At 37.6% G+C, this 19491-nt stretch overlaps 1 non-coding gene across 1 annotated transcript; it reads right to left on the reverse strand.

Annotated features, from left to right (window-relative positions):
• Positions 1-3972: 3972 nt before the first annotated feature.
• LOC101290971 lies at positions 3973-5030 on the reverse strand. The gene is made up of 3 exons (XR_184957.1): positions 4771-5030; positions 4372-4658; positions 3973-4225 (listed from the first exon to the last, which is right to left on the reverse strand). It is a non-coding gene; the product is annotated as an uncharacterized LOC101290971 (transcript).
• Between the last annotated feature and the right edge of the window lie 14461 nt (positions 5031-19491).

The following is a 19491-nucleotide window of genomic DNA, read 5'->3' on the forward strand; positions in this document are numbered from 1 at the left end:
AAGGAGGATGAGAGAGTGTAGATCGGGAGGGTTGGGTAGAAGATATTAAGTTAAGGGTAATGTTGTCTTTTTTATAGGTATAATTGGAATAGGCTCGTGCAAAAGTTTTTCATTGGTATAAGCTCTTGAATCCTTGTTTTAGACTAAATGAGCATTTTCCCAAAAAAAAAAAAGTTGCACCGAGTCTTTCTTGATTTTTTTTCTTTTTTTATTAATAATGTCTTTCTTTTTCCATGTTTCAACTTTAATTACATCACTATATCATATAATAGTTTTCTTTTCCTTCCATATATAAAAAAAAATTCCTCTTTTTTTCCCACTCCCCTTAGTAATAAAATTTAAAGTCTAATACTAAGATAAATATTTCGAAATACTGTATTTTTTGCCTACTGTTATTACGGTCAAAACATCATTATGTTCTTATACTTTTTGAGAATAAACAATCATGCAAACTCGGTTACGCTTAATGAGTAACTAGTTTATGAATGATTGATTGATTTCTTATATCTTGAATGACATTTTTACTAGTATCGACGATGAGACTATCACGCAACGATTTCAGAATATGAAATCTCATAGTCGTACGTAAATTCAAATATTATTATTATTGTTATTATTATTATTTTTATTTATGTCCCACTAGTCCAAAATTCCTGGCTACGTACTACCGCCATATGATAATTTTCACATAAATAATTAGGGGAAATCAACTCAATCTAGTCAACCAGCCAGAAATGTGGTAGTGTGGTACCGTGAGTTAAAAAGAAGCTGTTGGTCGGTAATGGTGCAAAAAAAATTTGAAAATTTTGTGCAAAGAAAAACACGATTTACGAGGACAGTACAAGGAGTACCAAATATTAATGCCGATAATATTGTGTTTGTAATTAATTGATTTTCACCTTCCTTCTTTTTATTGTGTATTACTCATATATATCATAAACATAGGTGTCAGGACCCACCCCGAATTTCACTCTGAAACCCGAGGTAAATCCTGCAAGGTCCACCTCCAAGGAAAATTTACCGAAAATTCAATATAACCTCCCTTGAAAATGGACAACCTTTCCTAAAAGCACCTACAGACACTTCTAAAATTTCAAATCCAACCTTAAACACATGGGCCTTCGTGCTCCCCAAATTCACAACACCACCCAATTTATTTACTAATCTAAACTAATCTCATATTTAACAATTTATAGGTTCAGAGCAACTCTAATAGAGAAGAAAGAGAACAGAATATACAAATAAGCGGAAGCCATATTATGGACTATGTCTCAACTTCAGGTACGCCCAACCTCAACTATGCAATCCTGCAAACTGGGCATATAAAACCGAAGGGCCCAAGAGAGAATTGAAAACGTTAAAGTGAGTGGACAAAAATAAAGTTTAAAAGAAACAAGATTTTTATACTTTCCCAAATTTAATTTCTAAAGAAAAAATGATGCATGCCTCAAGTGATAAAATAATGCATGCCTCAAGTGATAAAATTTAATTTCTAAAGAAAAAATGATGCATGCCTCAAGTGATAAAACTTTTTAACTCATAAAATATCAAGGCTCACAAGCTCTAATAAAAATCAGTATGTATTTACACACTTCCATGCTCCCTATATAAATTTTATGGATTTAAAGAAATTTATATAAGGCTACTACGCTCGCATCTAACGCTCACGTCACATCATAATGCGGTTATTCACTACGCCATTAATGGTGGACAGACGGGTGTATATATACGTGTCCATACCCCCTATATAAATTAAAATACTCATATAGGGTTACGACGCTTGCGTCTCACGCTCACGTCACACCATAATGGCGGCTAATTGTTACACCATTAAGGCGGACAAACACGTATGGCTAGCTAGCATTTACATACATACTCTCCTCATAAATATACATATACAAGGCCCTTCTAATGAGAGATCCCTATTTTAAGCCATTTATAGGGATAGGGCATTACACCAACTTCCCGATTATAATTTTACATCTCCACCGTTCATATCTTAGGTCTATATGAGTAGATCACCTCTACAAAATTTCATATGATTTGGTGATCGTTAAGGCTTTCAAAAGTTCAATTTAGTTTTAATGACCTTCAACGGTTTTAGTTTGACATAAGCTGGACCGTTCAAAATCATTAAAACTAAATCAAACTTTTGAAAGTTTTAACGATCACCAAATCATATGAAATTTTGTAGAGGTGATCTACTCATATAAACCTAAGATATGAACGATGGAGATGTAAAAATTCAATTGGGAAGTGGTGTAATGCCCTATCCCTAGAAAGTGACCAAAAATAAGAATCCCTCAATGGAAATGGGCTGTATATATATATATACACCAAAAATCCCATTTTCAGTAACTCTTCAAAAATAATGAAAATTGTCAATTATCAAAAAAATCAATAAATCCCAGTAGAAGAATAATTGATCATCAAAATAATGCATCGCATGCTTTTAAATTAAAACAAAAGTCCACTCACAGTATTAGGCTTAAACTTCCCAATATAATAACCAGAATACTCTTCGAGCGTTGCCCTCAAACAAAACCTTAACCTGGAATCGAAGTCACAATTAATTTCTATGTCTTTAACACATCAACCAATTTACTTCCAAATTCATCACATAGTAATCTATTCTAGATTCTAGAGTTACTATGGACAGTGTTCATATTACCGAAATTACTTTATGGAGAAATTACTAGTCACTCCATTAACTTTCATGCGCTCAACAGTTTACTCCATTAACTTTCAATTTCAATCAATCACTCCTCAAACTATCCAATGTCACACAATTAGGTCCATCCGTTAAGTGACCGTCCAAATCAGTGTTTAAGCTGCTGACTAGACATATTTTTCAACTGCCTCTCCCTCTCCCTCTCTCTCTCTCTCTCTCTCTCTCTCTCTCTCTCTCTCTCTCTCTCTCTCTCATTCATTTAAAACTCTTCCTCGCTGCAACCGCCTCGCCGGACGCCGCCTCCTCCATCACCATCAACGTCACCTATTCTGCCTCCACCGTCGCCACCTACCCCACCCCTCCGCTACCGGAGCGCGTGGCCTCGACCGTCACTTCCCTCGGCCTCGCCGCCCTCCGTCTTGACGTCTCTGACCCCAACCTCGTCCGCGCCTTCCTCTACTCCAACACCACCCTCCTCCTCACCATCCCCAACGCGCTGGTCCCACCTCTCGCCGCCAACCGCACCAACGCCCTCCGATGGCTCTACACACACGTCGTCGCTTTCTTCCCTCGCACCAAGATCACCGCCATCTCTGTCTCTTTCTGCTCTGCCGTCAACCCTTACGTGTTCTACAATTTCAAGGTGTCCTACATCACTGCTTCACAACTCAGAGTCCCTCAGAGGGTTTGTGCTTTAAACCCTTATGTCTTTTTCTATGTTTTAGTTTGTTCTTGGTGATTGTTCATAGCTAGTCTTGGTTTTGGATCTTGGTTAAGGTTTTGTGGATCTTTTGTGGGTTTTGTGTTTTCTATGAAATCCAGATGAGGTGCAATTCATGGCAGGATGGTGTTCTTGGTACGAATTGCCACGCGCTCCAGTAGCGGAGGGGTGAGATAGGTGATGGCGGTGGAGGCGGAATAGGTGACGCCGATGGTGGTGGAGGAGACGGCGTCCGACGAGGAAGAGGAGGGTGATGAGAGAAAAGTGGGAAGCCATAGCTGGCTAGGTAGGGTGTTAAATGGAATTTCTCATTTCATCCAGTTGAAAAATGTCCAGTCAGCAACTTAACCACTGATTTGGACGACCACTTAACGGATGGACCTAATTGTGTGACATTAGATAGTTTGAGGAGTGATCGATTGAAATTAAAAGTTAATGGAGTAAACTGTCGAGCGCATGAAAGTTAATGGAGTGACCAGTAATTTCTCCTTATTTTATAGTCCCCTACTTTCATGTATGCCAACATAACAACACCAACAATTCCATCATTTCCTCTCTACTCGACTTCACACCAAAATTTGCTAAGGGCACCCAAAAGGGTTTCCATAATGGAAAGTTTCAAAAAATAGAAATTTTCTAAATGTGGCAGGTTTTTCTAAACCGTAAACTACAACTTAAACGTAAAAGGAAAGTCGACAAGCTACCTTCATGAATTCTGCCGGAACTGCTGCCTCGCCGGAATCTCTATCGGGATTTCGGCGACTTGCCATAAATACTCACCATATTCCGGCGACTGGTCGAAATTTTGCCATAGCTTCCCCAAATACTCCAAACTCCAAGTTATCGACATGTATCAACCAAAACAACAAAAACAGTCATTAAACATCTCCAAAATACACCGAGCAACAACACCAAATCACCTAACTAGTACTCAGACCTCACTACAACCCAACACAAAAGCTGAAAACACCAAGCTTACCTTCAATCTGCTCTTCTTCGCAAACCAGTAGCTCCTCCTTGCCAAAACTCAACATGAAGAACCTCCAAACATCCCCAGTTGCTGCCTTAGTCGCCACCTCCACCGAATCAGCACCACATCACCACAGGTCCTCTCTAGCCAAACACACCAAGCCTCTGCCTTGGTCCAGTTCGGTGACTGCAGCTCCACAAGTCACTCCAAGGTCCCACCGGACTCCCCACTAGGCTTCAAGGACTCACCAAAACCCGAAGCACTCGCCGGAAACCACCGAACGCAAGTCGCCGAAGCTAGGAATTCGGGAAACCCAAAAACAAAGAAAATAGGGATTTATGATTAGGTCCCGATTCAAGGACTATCTACCCAGAAAGAAGAAGAGGGAAGAGGCGAACTGAAACCTACCTTCAAAGGTCTAATCGCCGCCGGGAGCTTGCCGGATTCTGATGAACACAGTGGTGTTCATCAATTTCGATCTCCATGAATCCGGGGTTGTTTGTGGAATTTTATCACTGGTTTTAAAGAGAAGAAGAAGAGGAAGAGATTGGTGGCGATTTCGAGGCATGCAGCGGCCGGAACTGGCGACGCCACGCCGGAGCAGAGGAGGCAACCGGAAAGGAAGAGAGAGAGGGTTGTGCTCGGGTCAACGCGCAAGTGTGGGCTTCTCCAATGTCAACTCTTCTCTTCCTTTTTAAATTTAAACCAATGGCCAAATCAAAACCCTAATTATCTAATAGTCCAGATTAAAAGTTATACTTTAAATTCAGAAAATTAATTCTAATACTAAATTTTCGATAAATCGTACAAAATAGTACGAAACTCTGACAATTAATCCGAAGACACCGGTGAACTCATGTCGAAGCGTACTACAATATCGGGGCCTTAAAAGAAGAATTTGACTTTTCGAGAAATACCCAAAAATAAACTCTAACGTTAACTTACTAGGTTACCGAGCACGGTTAAATTCCTAAGTAACTCGTAGAATACCTAGTAAATAAGTAAAATTGGGTACAGAGCGTTACAATACGTAGCACTACAAAGCAATAGTTAATGTCGATATATATCCCATCGTTATGCAACTGAATCTTCTAACAAGAAAATCTAGGATTATGAGATGTGTGTGCATATATCTCACACGAAATATGATATATAATTTCAACCAATAATTGATTAGTCTCTTCCAAAGTACTGGGAGTACTGAATATTTAATGCTGATAATATTGTTTTAACAATAAATTTGCACCTTGGTTCTTTTTATTTTGCATTACTCATATCATTAATGTACGTGGCACTAGTTAATGGCAACATTAATCCCTCCGTTATGCAACTGAATCTTCTGACAGGAAAATCTAGGGTTTTTATATGCGTGCATATATCATATATCTCGTTGTTATGCAACTGAATCTTCTGATCGAAAAAGCTAGGATTATGAGATGCATGCACATATATCTCACATGAAATTTTTTTACAACGCAACATATTGGGATCGGTGTACCAAATATCTAATGCTGATAATATTTTTTGGTAATTAATTTGCACCTTACTTCAATTTATTTTGCATTACTTATATCATTAATTAATGTACGTGAAACTACAAAGAACTAGTTAATGTCGACATTAATCCCGCCGATATGCAACTGAATCTTCTGACAGGAAAATCTAGGATTATGAGATGTGTGCATATATGGCCCAGTTTGGTATTGAGTTTTGGAAATTAAAATCACTTATAATCATCATTTTAGATAAATTTTTTGTTTGGTAAAATCTTAAAACATAATTATCTAGAACTTTTTAGTTTAAATAACCACGATTTTAGAAAGCAGGTTGGGGTTACTTATTTAATATTGAGTTTTTTAAAACTTGAGTTTTTAAACCACAATACCAAATATGATATAATTTCAACCAATAATTGATTTTTCTCTTTCGACTGCTATATGACAATTTTTACATAAATAATTAAAGGAATTCAATTCAATCTATGTCAACCGGCCTAAAATGTGGCACCGTGCGTTGAAAGGTAGCTGTTGGCCGGTAATGGAGCCAAAAAAATTGAAGATTTTGTACAAAGGCGAACATGTTTTACGAGGACTGTACAAGGAGTACCAAATATTAATGTTGATAATATTGTTTTAGTAATTAATTTGCATCTTGCTTCTTTTTATTTTGTATTACTCATATCATTAATTAATGTACGTGGAACTACAAAGAACTAGTTAATGTCGACATTAAACCCGCCATTATGCAACTGACTCTTCTAACAAGAAAATCTAAGATTATGAGATGCGCGCATATATCTCACACGAAATATGATATATAATTTCAACCAATAATTGATTTGTCTCTTCGGACCGCAATACAACAATTTTTAGGAGATAACAGGAGTACCAAATATTAATGTTGATAATATTGTTTTAGTAATTAATTTACATCTTGCTTCTTTTTATTGCATTACTCATATCATTAATTAATGTAAGTGGAACTACAAAGCAATAGTTAATGTTGATATATATCCCGTCGTTATGCAACTGAATTTTCTAACCGGATAATCTAGGGTTTTGACATGCGTGCATATATCTTATGTAAAATATGCTATAAGTTCGAGCAATAATTGATTTGTCTCTTTTGACCGCTATACGACAATTTTTACATAAATAATCAGGGAAATTCAATTCAATCCATGTCAATCGGTCGGAAATGTGGCATCGTGCGTTACGGTTTTGTGCTAAATTAATATTGATTCAGTTCTAATCGGACATATATATTTATGTACTGATCATATATTAATGTACGTATGTAATAACATACAATCAATGGCGAATCTTTTCTATTCACTTTAGACTAGAAGTGCATGATTGAGAGATACAGATTCCAAAATCTAGCAAAGCAGCGATATAAACCATGAATTTGAGAAAAATTTGTAACAACTTATGATATTTTATGGATTAACGTACTCTCTTCATCATTAATTAAAAAAAAAGTTTCTAGATTACGAAGTTGAACAAAAAAAATGTCTTCTACGGGCACAAAATAAAATTATGCAGGTATAAATAGAAGCTCACAAAAAAATTAGAGCTAGAAATAAAAGAAAGGAAACAGAGAAGAAGAAAGAAAGTTTTTTTCGAAGCAGAAAGAAAAGTAAATTGAAAAAAGCAGTTTAACGTACCATTTTGTTTCATAGATATTGTCAATAGAATTGTTGTGGCCCACGTAGCTAAGCACAGTGCCAACCAGACAAAACATTTTTTTAAGGGGTGGGTGTACTATCAGAAGAAAGGCTTTAGCCGACGAAAATAAAAAAATCAGGCCGACGAATTATTTTTTCGTCGGCTAACGTGGACTTTAGCCGACGAAATTTTCCTTCGTCGGCTAATTTAAATTTTCGTCGGCTTTGGTCAACTTTAGATAACGAAATTAAAATTTCGTCTTCTGAATAATTTTTTTCGTCGGCTATAGTCTGTGAACTTTAGCCGACGAAATTTTAAAAGTTTAGCCGACGAAAAATATAATTTCGTCGGCTAAAGTGCTTTAATTTCGTCGGCTAAACTGCCTTATATTTGCAGATCTAGATAACAACTCATCTGGGAAAAAAAACTATACATAGAACCTTCAAACGCAAAAAAGTCGTGAAATAAGATATGACCATAATGGTGAAATACGTCTATGGTTGAAAAATCACGGTATTCCGGTAAAGTCTCGGTGCCGATAGTTGCGGTCAATGCAATTTACCCTTATTATTCACTATGCTGCAGATTTGGCGTTTGGTGTCCGATTGACTATTGTGATACCTTTCCGGAAGCGTAACGGCCCAACGAGTCAAACTTAACGCTATGACATATGAGCCTTTTTGGCCATCCGAGTCCGTTTATGGCTTCAAAATGCAGTTTTCTTATTTCCGATTAGAGTTAACCATTTCGATCGAGCCCTTAACGTTGTCGAATCCAGTTGAATTTTTTACCATAGACATTTTTTATAGTTATTATTCCCTATGGGGAGCCCTATCGTCGGAAGGTAAATGTCAAAATTTTTAAATAAGCGGTTGCGTCTCATCTACGTGAAAGTTTTTCGTGTGGAAGGTTTGACCAAACTACGTAATATAGAGGGAGATATGAGCGTTTTCGTGAATTTATAGACTTTAGCCGACGAGATATTAAAAAATTCATCGGCTAAGGTCAAATTTTTTTTTGCGGTAAACAAAATTTGGAGGAAAATTTTCAAAGGACTTTAGCCAACGAAAATATATGAAAAGTCGTTGGCTAAAGTCGAAAAATTTTCAAAATTTTCAACCAAAATTTTTTGGCGGTCAACCAAAATTTTCAAAAGAGTTTAGCCGACGAAAATAAATAATTTCGTCAGTCGGATAAAGTTCTTTATATAGGAGTTTTACCGGAGGTGGATGGTAAGAAGTCAGAAAATCAGAAAAAGTTCCGGATTTTCTTCTCGGCCTAGCTCCGCCATCAAGCCACCGGAGACCGCCACACTTGTCCCAAAAGCTTCGCCGTCGTCTCTACTTCATTGCTGGACAGGTGGTGCATCGAGTGGCGCAGCCGTGAAGGATAAATCGAGCTTTAAAACTCCGCCGGTTCGGATTCGGTGTCGATCGAATTTCTCCTTCCTCAGGTCACCATTTGGTGAGTTCTATATATGGATAAGTTGAGTTTGATTAGTATTACATTCCCCTAGAATTTGGTAGCTCGATTCGGTGTGTGTGAGAAGAATCGAAGATTTGAAGTTTTTAGGGTTTAAAATTGGGGAATTTTATATTTTGATTCAATTGACCTGTTTAGGCTTAGAATTGGGCTTCGACTTCTTCTAGAAAGTTGTTCGAAATGTTGAGAGGAAGATTCTATCAAATTTTGGTGGTGATTGGAGGTGGCCGAAAGTTTCTGCAGTTTTTTTTTTCGAAAACCAGCAACTTTAGCTATCGATATTTAAAGGTTTATTCGTCGACTATAGTATTTTTAAATTTTTTTATAAGGTTTAGCCGACGAATTATGACATATTTCGTCGGCTATAATTATTTTTAAAATTTTTTTTATAAGGTTTAGCCGACGAAACAGACTATATTTCGTCGGCTATAGTTATTTTTTAATTTTTTATAAGGTTTAGCCGACAAAACAGACTATATTTCGTCGGCTATAGTCTGGGAAAAAAATTTTATTACAGACTTTAGCCGACGAATATCTTAATTGTTTCGTCAGCTAAAGTCTGGGAAAAAAACCGACGACATGTTTTTCGTTGGCTAAACTGTGGGACTATAGCCGACGAAATTTTTTTTTCGTCGGCTAAAGTCATCGCCGATGACCTTTTCTCGACGAAATCTTAGCCGACGAATTAAGCTAACAGGCCGACGAAACTTTTTCGTCGGCTAAAGTGCTTGTATTGGTAGTGTGTATTCAATCAAGATTCTGTAGGATTCCTCACACAGTGCTTCAAACCCTAAATCTCTCATACCTCCACTCATCTTATCTTCATCTTTAATTCCAGTTAAATTCATTCCATCTACACACCTGGACTTGAAACTCACCTCATCAATTCTCCTCAAACCTAATCCTCCAGATCCAAATCTTCACCTACCAACTTCTTATATATACCCCCCTTCTCTAGTTCTCTTTGCTTCACCAAAACTCATCCATTTCTATCCTTACTAGAATTACCTCCTTGCTTTCTGTTGTCTATCCCTCTTCATCTTCAAAAATGTCCAACAAGTCAGATTTAAGTGCTGCTAAAACTTCAAGGACATACGTTTGCGCATTTTGTTCAAAAACCTATCCAAGCTCGCAGGCCTTGGCTGGTCATTCTAACATTCACCGGCCTTGGTATCTTTGTCGAGAGGTCTTTAATATTTTTGCTTTTGCTGATCTTGACGACAGCCAAGGCCCTCTGTCTCCAAACCCCCTTAATTATCGTTGGCCGGATGATGAACCACACGTTTCTCGACCTTTCCATAGTTTCAGGCCGACAGAGCTCTATGATAGGGCTCCTGCGGATCCAACTGCTGCTGAATCTTCTACAAGAAGATCTGGTTCCGGGCCGATTTCAGATCAAGCTGGTGGATCGAGTCATGGGTGTTCTTTAGGTGAAAACCCTAAGAAGTATGATGCTTGATAGTGATTTGGCGTTGTCAACTTGTTCGAATAATAAGTGATTAGTTAATCAAGGGTTTATGTTTGCAATATTTCATCGGTTTAAACAGACATTTTGTGGCAAAAAGTTGCTTTTATCTAGTTCTCTTATGTAATTCAATAATATTGGAAACATCACTGAGTGCGTGTATGCTTGCGAACATAATTGACAATCTGAATCTGGTATGAAATTGAGCTTAATACTATAAAAAAAAATAATAATAATAAGGTTAATACTAGATTGAGATCTTTGAATGAGACTGAATCAAGTGAACTTCTGAGTTCTTTTTTAACTTCAAATTTATTATTTCAATTAGGATCAAGGAATTGATAAAGATTAATTGTTCTCCTAATTGACACTCCACAAAAACATCTTCTCCTGACATCAAATGTATTCTGTACATAACCAAAGTTATATTTAAAACCTCTTCTCCCTCAATCAAAAACAGAAGAAGAGAGGAAGAGAAGAAGAAGCTCTTCTCCTGAACATCAAAGTTATATAACTTCATTCATCAAAGTTATAGCTTTGTTACTCTTAATTATTTACTGTCAATTAATTTAATCTCACCGTTAAGCACCTTCTGATAGGAGAATTAATTATAGATTTTGATATGCACCTTCTGTAGAAATATGAAGTAATTTAAATTAGTGATTGACCTGAGCTCATACGAGCGCTATACAACAAAGCATTTGCACAAAAGGACGAGGGGATTTCAATACACTCTGTTGGCTAGAATTTTCCATATAGTTGAAGCTAATAATTAATGATTTATTCATGGTGTCTATTAAATTATTTTTTTTGGAAATGCGTCTATTAAATTATTAATCCTTATATTTTTTATTTGTTAATAATTTAATGTAGTTTCCCTCTTTAACTTTTGAATTGTGCATGAACAATATATATATATATATATATATGAAATTCAAATAGCAAATAGAAACCATCAATTTGCAAAAAAAATTGCAACAATTTATGATATTAAAGCTATTGTTCTCTTATAGAATGAAATCTGTAAATTTATCGAAAAATAATTTCAAAATTATGGAATTCCCAAAAACAGCGTTTTACCTACCATTGGGTTTTATAGATTTTGACGAAGAAAAGTTGTGGCTCAACTAGCTGAGCACAGTGCCAACGAGACAACGGGACAAAGCACCTTTAAACTACAAAACCAATTCTCCTCAGTCTCGTCTGTACAAGTTTCCATTTCTTCTCCCAAATCGTTTTAAACCCTAATTCTCTCAGACCATTTTCTTCTCATCCTCATCTTCATATTTAATTCCATTAGATTCCTTTCCATCGTCTCCACACAGCTGGCCCTTCCTTCATTCAAAACACACCTTAGCTCTAGCTCTCTAAATTTTATCCCCCAGACCCAGATCTGATCCATCATACCTCCAAGCTCACCTAAGAACATCCTATATACATACCCCTTTTCTTTGCTTAGCCGAAGCTCATCCATTTCCATCTCTCGAGAATTCTCTCCTTGCTTTCTATTGCGGCTCTTCCTAATCTCCTAAAAATGTTCAAGAAACCAAATTTGGGGTCTGCAGAAAGCTCAAAGAAAAGCCCAAACGAGCAACGGTCTTACGTCTGCTCTTTTTGTTCTATGAGCTTCCCATCCTCTCAGTCCTTCGCAGGCCACCACAACTGTCACAGGCTTCGCCACATTGATCGTTGGGATTTTGCTCAAGAAGATTTAAACAACGCCGGTGTTCCAGCTTTACCTGAGCTTAACGACAGTAAAATTAGGCCTCTGTCACCTGCAGGCTCCATCACTCCAGGGAGTCGGCACGATGACGAGCATAATTCTAGGGCTTTCCACACCTTCATGCCGACAGAGCCATCCCCAGCTCCGACAAGTCGATTCGGTGCCGGATTCGGGGTCGAGCTGGAAGAAGACCTGGCCAGTGGATCAAGTACCGGCAGCACTTCTTCTTACGGTGAAAACCCTAAGAAGCGGAAGCTTTCAGGACTTGCGAGACTGAAAACTGGATCCGCTGATGATGAGTCGTGGCTAAAACTATAATTATCAAATGAGTCCGGCCTCTTTTGGTTCTGGATGATATAATTTGCTGCATGTAGTTTAATTATTATCAATTGTTCTTGTATTTTCTGATGGGTCTAATCTAATCTACCCCATTGGAATTACTTGAGAAATAATATATGTTCCCGCTTAGATCTTCTTTTCGTTTGTCATCCATACTCGTATGTTAAGAATATCTCCAGAAAATCAATGCTAGGATGCCCATCAAAATGATACACAAGTTAATATAGCACACAAACTCGTCGTCTCTAAATGATCGGAATGGTATATATTATACATTGGTATATAGCACAGACATTCATTGACACGAAAAAATTGGCAGACCTCTAAGGCTCTTCCCAGCAAGACATCATATTTATTGTTGCCCTTTATTTTTTGCGTCTGAATTAAGTTTGTAACCCTGGTTAATTATTCTCAACAAAAATAAACCCTGGTTGAGTAGTCTGCTTTACATGCAATCGAACCCACCCCACGTGTCTTGGATATGATTGTCCTTTCCTTGCAGCACCCTATACAGTCCAGTTTGCCTCAAACTTCTACCACGTTGCTTCAAAACCCTAAATCTGAAACCTTACCTCATCCCCCATTTCTATTTTCCTTTCTGAATGAAAAACACGTACGCTCCCTTTATTTCAAAGTTCACCCTCATATCACGCCCATCCCATACCCAAATTCACCCCCACTTCTTAATTTATACCCTTCTGTAGTGTTGTTGCTAGAGCTAGCGAAACTTCCCAGCTTAATTGCTTTCGTCTTTCTCTCCTTCCATTTCCCCAAAATGTTCAGCTCCTCATCCAGGTCTACTCGAAGCTCATGCAATCCCAACAGATCCCCCATCACAAACCCCATGTCCACTACCTTAGCCCCATACATGACCTCTACCTTCCAGCCCTCAGGCCTGAACCATCATATATGTAGTACCTGTTTCAGGGCCTTCGCTACTTTTCAGGCCTCGGTCGCACACCAGGCCGCCCACCGCCAACAAACGAAAGAGTTCTGTACTCATCCGGTCTGTATGCAACAAGCTTTTCATGATGGGGCTCTGCCGCCACCGGAATCCATCGGCTGGGTAACTCCGGCTGAAGGATCCAGCTCGGAAAACAAAAGAAGGAAGGTTCTGAAAGTGATGCCAAGCGCTGAGCTCACTTTGGCGACCGGAGCTGCGCCAGATATGTTGCTTGAAATGGATGAATCTGACAATCTGGAGTTTTATCTTAAAATGTAATATGTGATAATAAGAGTACTGGAATGTTGCCGATATTACTTTTAATTTTCTTGTACGTACTGAACTGTTGACGCTTTTTACCAGCGTCACTAACAATGAATAATAGTTTCATCCAGTTCTTACAATCAGCTTTCAGGTTGCATCAGTTTCCTGTCGACTGGTTCCTCAAACTGACAAACCTGCAGATTGGAGGATAGCCCTATACATACCTGTTTACTTTCTATATGCATTAATTTAGTGGCACTTTTCTTTTATTTGGGAACAAAGGGGGTAAAAGAAAAGAGGAAAAGAGAAAATTAAAATTGCAACACTGAACGGCGGTTTTTGTTTAGTCTTTACTCCCTATTTTGAAGTTTTCAACCTCCTAATTAAGCTGTTTCCCTGGCCTGTAGATTTTGTTTTTCCCTTGGATATATTAATAAAGCTTGAAGTTGATTATGGGTAAAGGATGGTCAAAATGAAATCCCTATATTCACATAAAATCAGTATTACTCGAAGAAAATGATGTTTATTCGATCATTAGATAGGTGGGAGTAACTGATCGAGTAACATATGGTAAAAAAAAAAAAAAAAAATACAATGGACTCTATCACATTACTTCGTTGATTGTCAATACCTTATAATTTAATTTGTTGGTAATAAGCGCGCATTTCAACAGTTATATTTCTCTGTGCCGCCAAAAGAAAACTCTCAACAAGTATGCCCTAAAATGTTTGCGGCTACTATGTGGGGTCTACTTCTATATGATCGATAAGCTTCACGTGTGTAGGAATTAATTTCAGAAATAATGCGATCATTCAACCACAAAAGTTATTAATCACGTAAGCTAATATGTCTATATATGATCTACAACCCCACATGTTAGCCGCAAACATTTTAGAGCATACTTTCCGAGATTTTTCTTTTGGTGGCACGGAGCAATATAACTGTTGAAATGTTTCACGTGTTGAAAATAATGCCACCATTCAACCACAAAAGTTATTAATCACGTAAGCTAATATGTGGGGTCTACTTCTATATATGATCTACAACCCCACATGTTAGCTGCAAACATTTTAGAGCATACTTTCCGAGATTTCTCTTTTGGCGGCACGGAGCAATATATATAACTATTGAAATGTTTCACGTGTCAGAAATAATGCGACCATTCAACCACAAAAGTTATTAATCACGTAAGCTAACATATTGGGTCTACTTCTATATATGATCTACAACCCTACATATTAGCCGCAAACATTTTAGGGCATACTTGCCGAGAGTTATCTATTGGCGGCATGGAGCAATATAACTATTGAAATGCTTCACGTGCATAGAAATTAGAATGTCAGAATTAATGCAACAATTCAACCACAAAAGTTATTAATCACGTTAATATGTGGAGTCTACTTCTATATATATATGATCAACAATTAAGCTTCACGTGTGTAGAAATTAATGTCGGAGATAATGCGACTATCTAATGAAAAAGGTTATTAATCACGTAAGCTGTAGAATATCGCAAGTCGACAAAAACAAAAAGTTTATTTCAAAAATTTTAGAATGTTTCACTATAGCAAGCGGTTATATTATACATCGATATCCAACAAAAATGTTGTCAAACTAAAAAATTTTGATGATGTTCTCACGAATGTCATACTAAGCCATAATCAATCGATACAATGATTGGAAAAGAATTTTCTCCAACTAAATACTAATATAGGCATTGTATATATCCCGGGTATGGGGCTGATATCCTCCCAGTTAGGCTGGGTTCCAAACTATTCATTCAAAAAAGACATTATATATAAAAGTTACTTCATTTTATCTCAAAATTTTTGAAAAAGGCATGAAGGCTCGTGACAGCAGGCTCTGATTCACAACAAGGACATACATCATTTAAGGGAACCTTTATAGAAATGGAAGTTGATGAACTAGGAGAAATTGACTGTAATAGTGCCCAAATTATTGTACCCATATGTTTTCTTCCAAACTGCACTTGCTTTTACATTTTATTGCGTTCAAAAACAAAGTTTATCCGCTAATCAACTATTACACATTTTGAATTTCTGCTCACTAATATTTAATATATGGGATTCTGTAGCAGGTTTAAGGGCTTAATTAATTAAGTAGCCTAACTGGTTGCAGAACAGCTGTATATGTATGCAAATCACTAATCGACCACTGATCGATCGACCTAGCATGTGATCTTGAGAGGAAAAAGAAACAGAAGATGCGATTGTATTTTCTCAGTTTCAGTAAAGGGACTTAATCTGAACTCTGTGTGAAAAAGCTAGCGTTGAAACCAAACCTCTCTTGGATTATCCGGCCAGTTTGCTCAAGTCCTTCTAAAGTAACAAAGATAATTTTCGGGATCAAAAAATCTGTCACCGCTGAAGGCCAGTATCTGCTTGCATTAATTAATTTATGTTTAAGTTCTTATAATTAGAGAACATTCCTATCTTCACTTCCAACCCAGCAAGCTCTCCCTAGCCTCTCTGTCTGAGTAGCATCGATCTATGGCCCCCAGCTGCAAAACCACTTCTGAGGATAGCACTGCCAACTCTGGCCCTAAACGCTTCCAATGTCGCCACTGTCCCAAATCATTTAACAATGGCCACGCTCTCGGTGGGCACCAGAATGCTCACCGTGGCTTAGACAAGGGTTTCATGAAGACTCTAAAACAGATCATCCGGGCAACCTACAGGGAACAGTTTCCAGGTAACCCCTCATCTCCTTCTGTTGCAGCCGCAGCGAAGCTGCTGCCATCTGCTGAAGTCCTTGCAGGCCTTGGAGTTGTTAAGCCTGGAAGGTTAACGGAACCCGAGCTTCCTGGAGGAGGTAGAACAATAGATTTTCTCACACAATGGAAGCCCGTTTGTACTGGTCCTATTGTTCCGGTGGAGATTGAGGAGACCTTGGACTTGGAACTCAAATTGGGTTCGTGATCGATCGAATCTTAGTGTTGTACTAGTATGGTACTGTCTGATCCGTAGGTATGAATATAAGAATAGTAGAGAATCAATAAGGGTACTATGACAGTGCGGTTTTCCTGATGAATTATATGACAATACCGTTTCACTTGTTGTCGCCATGGTGATGCTTATTTCTCACCAATATGAATCATGATTGATGTCGATCTTCTGAATCATATATGTTTCTTTCAAAATTTGCAATCCTAAGGCATTCATCATGGAATAAATAATAAACTACATCAAGCTAGAGCTTGTCTGTAACTTGGTACGTATGAGAAAATAAAAGGGATGAAATTGGCACCCCTTGTTTTGTAACTTGAAAGAACAACGAAACACTAATGGAAAATGAATAGGGCAGGGGTGTGGTTTGCCAAAAATGGGGTGTTATTTTCATTCCCCCAATAAACTTTTTGTTTCTATCTCTCTTTGCCCTTCAAATTTGGTTAACAAGATCGAGTGACAATTCCACTGAAAAAATTATGGTCAAAAACTCACATTTTCAATGTATAAGTTTCTAGCATTTAGAGGGTCAGTGTATTATTTGGCGTGAAATATATCTTTCCTTCACTACTCAATATTTAAGAAAAAAAAAATTTGCTTCAAGTGATGAAAAATAACTACCAATAACTTAATTATATAGTGAAAGAATAACTATTATTATATCACAAACAATTCATGTGCGCGAGACACGTAAGTGTGTTATGTATACCATGTAAGTGGGTTGTTGCCGAAGACCTTTTTTTTAAAAAAAAAAAAAAAAAAAAAGAAAGAAGAACAAGAAGTCATTTTAACTAGGATTTAGCGGGTAAGGGTACCGGTATTTGGCGCGAAATATATCATTCATTCACTACGGACTCAATATTTAGAAATAATACTTTTGTCTTCAATAACTATGCAATGCAATAACTTATTAGCGAAAAATGACTGTTATTATATCACAGACAATTTATGTGAGCGATACACATACTCAATATTTAGAAATAATACTTTTGTCTTCAATAACTTATTAGCGAAAAATGACTGTTGTTATATCACAGATAATTCACGTGCGTGATACACGTAAGTGTGCTACTTATACACGTAAGTGGGTTATCACCAAAGACCTTTAATTTCCAAAAATTAAAATTAAAAAGAAAGAACCAGTTAGGCCACTGCTTAAGGGTACAAATCGTGCAATTGATTTTGGGTGTTCTTTTAAATAAACAGAAAATACTTGTATAATTTTTGAATGATATGTACGTATTCATGTGTTTACATTTTTCATTTTACTGGCCCTTAATTTCTTATTGCTTGTTCACATTCATATCACATTAGAATAAGGCAAATTAGCGTACAAATTAGACAAATTAGAAGGTAAGTAGCTCGCATCCAGCTGAAACCACTTTCATGATACAAAACCAGTTTAGTTTACTAGACCATGGGTAGGCTTATCCACGTGCATGCAGCGAATGTGTCATTTGCCAAAAACCACTTGGGGATAACCTAAATACCTAATGACTAGCTCTCTTAAACTTTCATTGGATATATTACTTCCCTTATTCGTCTCGAAGCTAGCTTCGTTGCTTTTCTGAGTTTCTCATCGATCCTCAGGTTTCTTCAAAATTGCTTTTGCTCGAGAATCAGGTCCGTCTCTAGCTTACTGGCCCTTTTCGAAAGAAAGATAGTAAAGGTTGGTGAGAAGTGAGCTGAGAAAATCTGTCTTTTTTCACTTAGAGAATCTGCTTACATTAATGTTTTAGTTGAATACAAAGTTACAAACTGAACAACCCATCTTCTTCTAAGTGCTCATCACAACCCAAATCCAAATTCTCTTTGAGGTTCATCTTTTTCTCTCCTCTTCATTTATTGCAGTTTCCCTTGTTTTTATCAGAACCCTAACAAGCTCCTTTTCTCTTTCTCTGATATTATTTTCCTTGTTTTCACCGAACCATAGTTACGATGGCACCGAGTAGTGAAGCAAACTCTGTCCACAGCACGGCGACCTCAGGCCCTGGAGAGGTATATAAGTGCCGCCATTGTGAGAAAACCTTCCGCAATGGTCAGGCACTGGGCGGTCACCAGAATGCCCACCGCAGCGTTCATAGGGGGGTCATGAGGAGAATTGCTGATGCTGTGGGCTCCCTCAGGAACCCGCAACAGCTGGCTGCTGGTCCTGCATCGTTCGAATCCTGTGAGGTCAATCAGGTAGTCCACCTTAGAAGGAAGATAGAGCCGCAGAATCCCCGAGAGGGTAAAACAAGAGTCTTTAAAGACTGGAGGGACAAAGCAGCTGTAGACTCGGATTCAGAAAGAACAGTCTCCGAGTCAGTTGTTCCCAAGAGACCTTTTCATAAAAGAAATGGAGAGGAAGTGATGAGTGCTCCCCAGAATGTAGATTTGGAACTCAAACTAGGGTTGTGATCGATCAGTTCCAAGCTGATCTGGGATCTGCACCATTTGTGGATATTAGATTTGTAATTTGTTCTTTTTTGTTTTTTTACTAATTAGAGGATGGATTTTCTCGGGGTAGATGAATCGATCGAGTTTGAGTTATCAAATATCATGGCATACGTACTTACTGTCGTAGTGTCCCAGTTAATTCATTAACGTTTTGGCAATCTTCTGTGAGGAAAGATGATCAGTACGTTAATCCGGAACAAATAATTCAACCAATAGGCCACATTTGGCAACCAAGATAGATATAGATTGGAATACAGGATATACAGACATGGATATGTTATGATTTTGATCATCAACCCTTTGGATTATATATATATATATATATATATATCAGGCCTCCA

Source organism: Fragaria vesca, linkage group LG6 (assembly GCF_000184155.1).
Source record: "Fragaria vesca subsp. vesca linkage group LG6, FraVesHawaii_1.0, whole genome shotgun sequence".
In the NCBI taxonomy this organism is placed as follows: domain Eukaryota; kingdom Viridiplantae; phylum Streptophyta; class Magnoliopsida; order Rosales; family Rosaceae; genus Fragaria; species Fragaria vesca.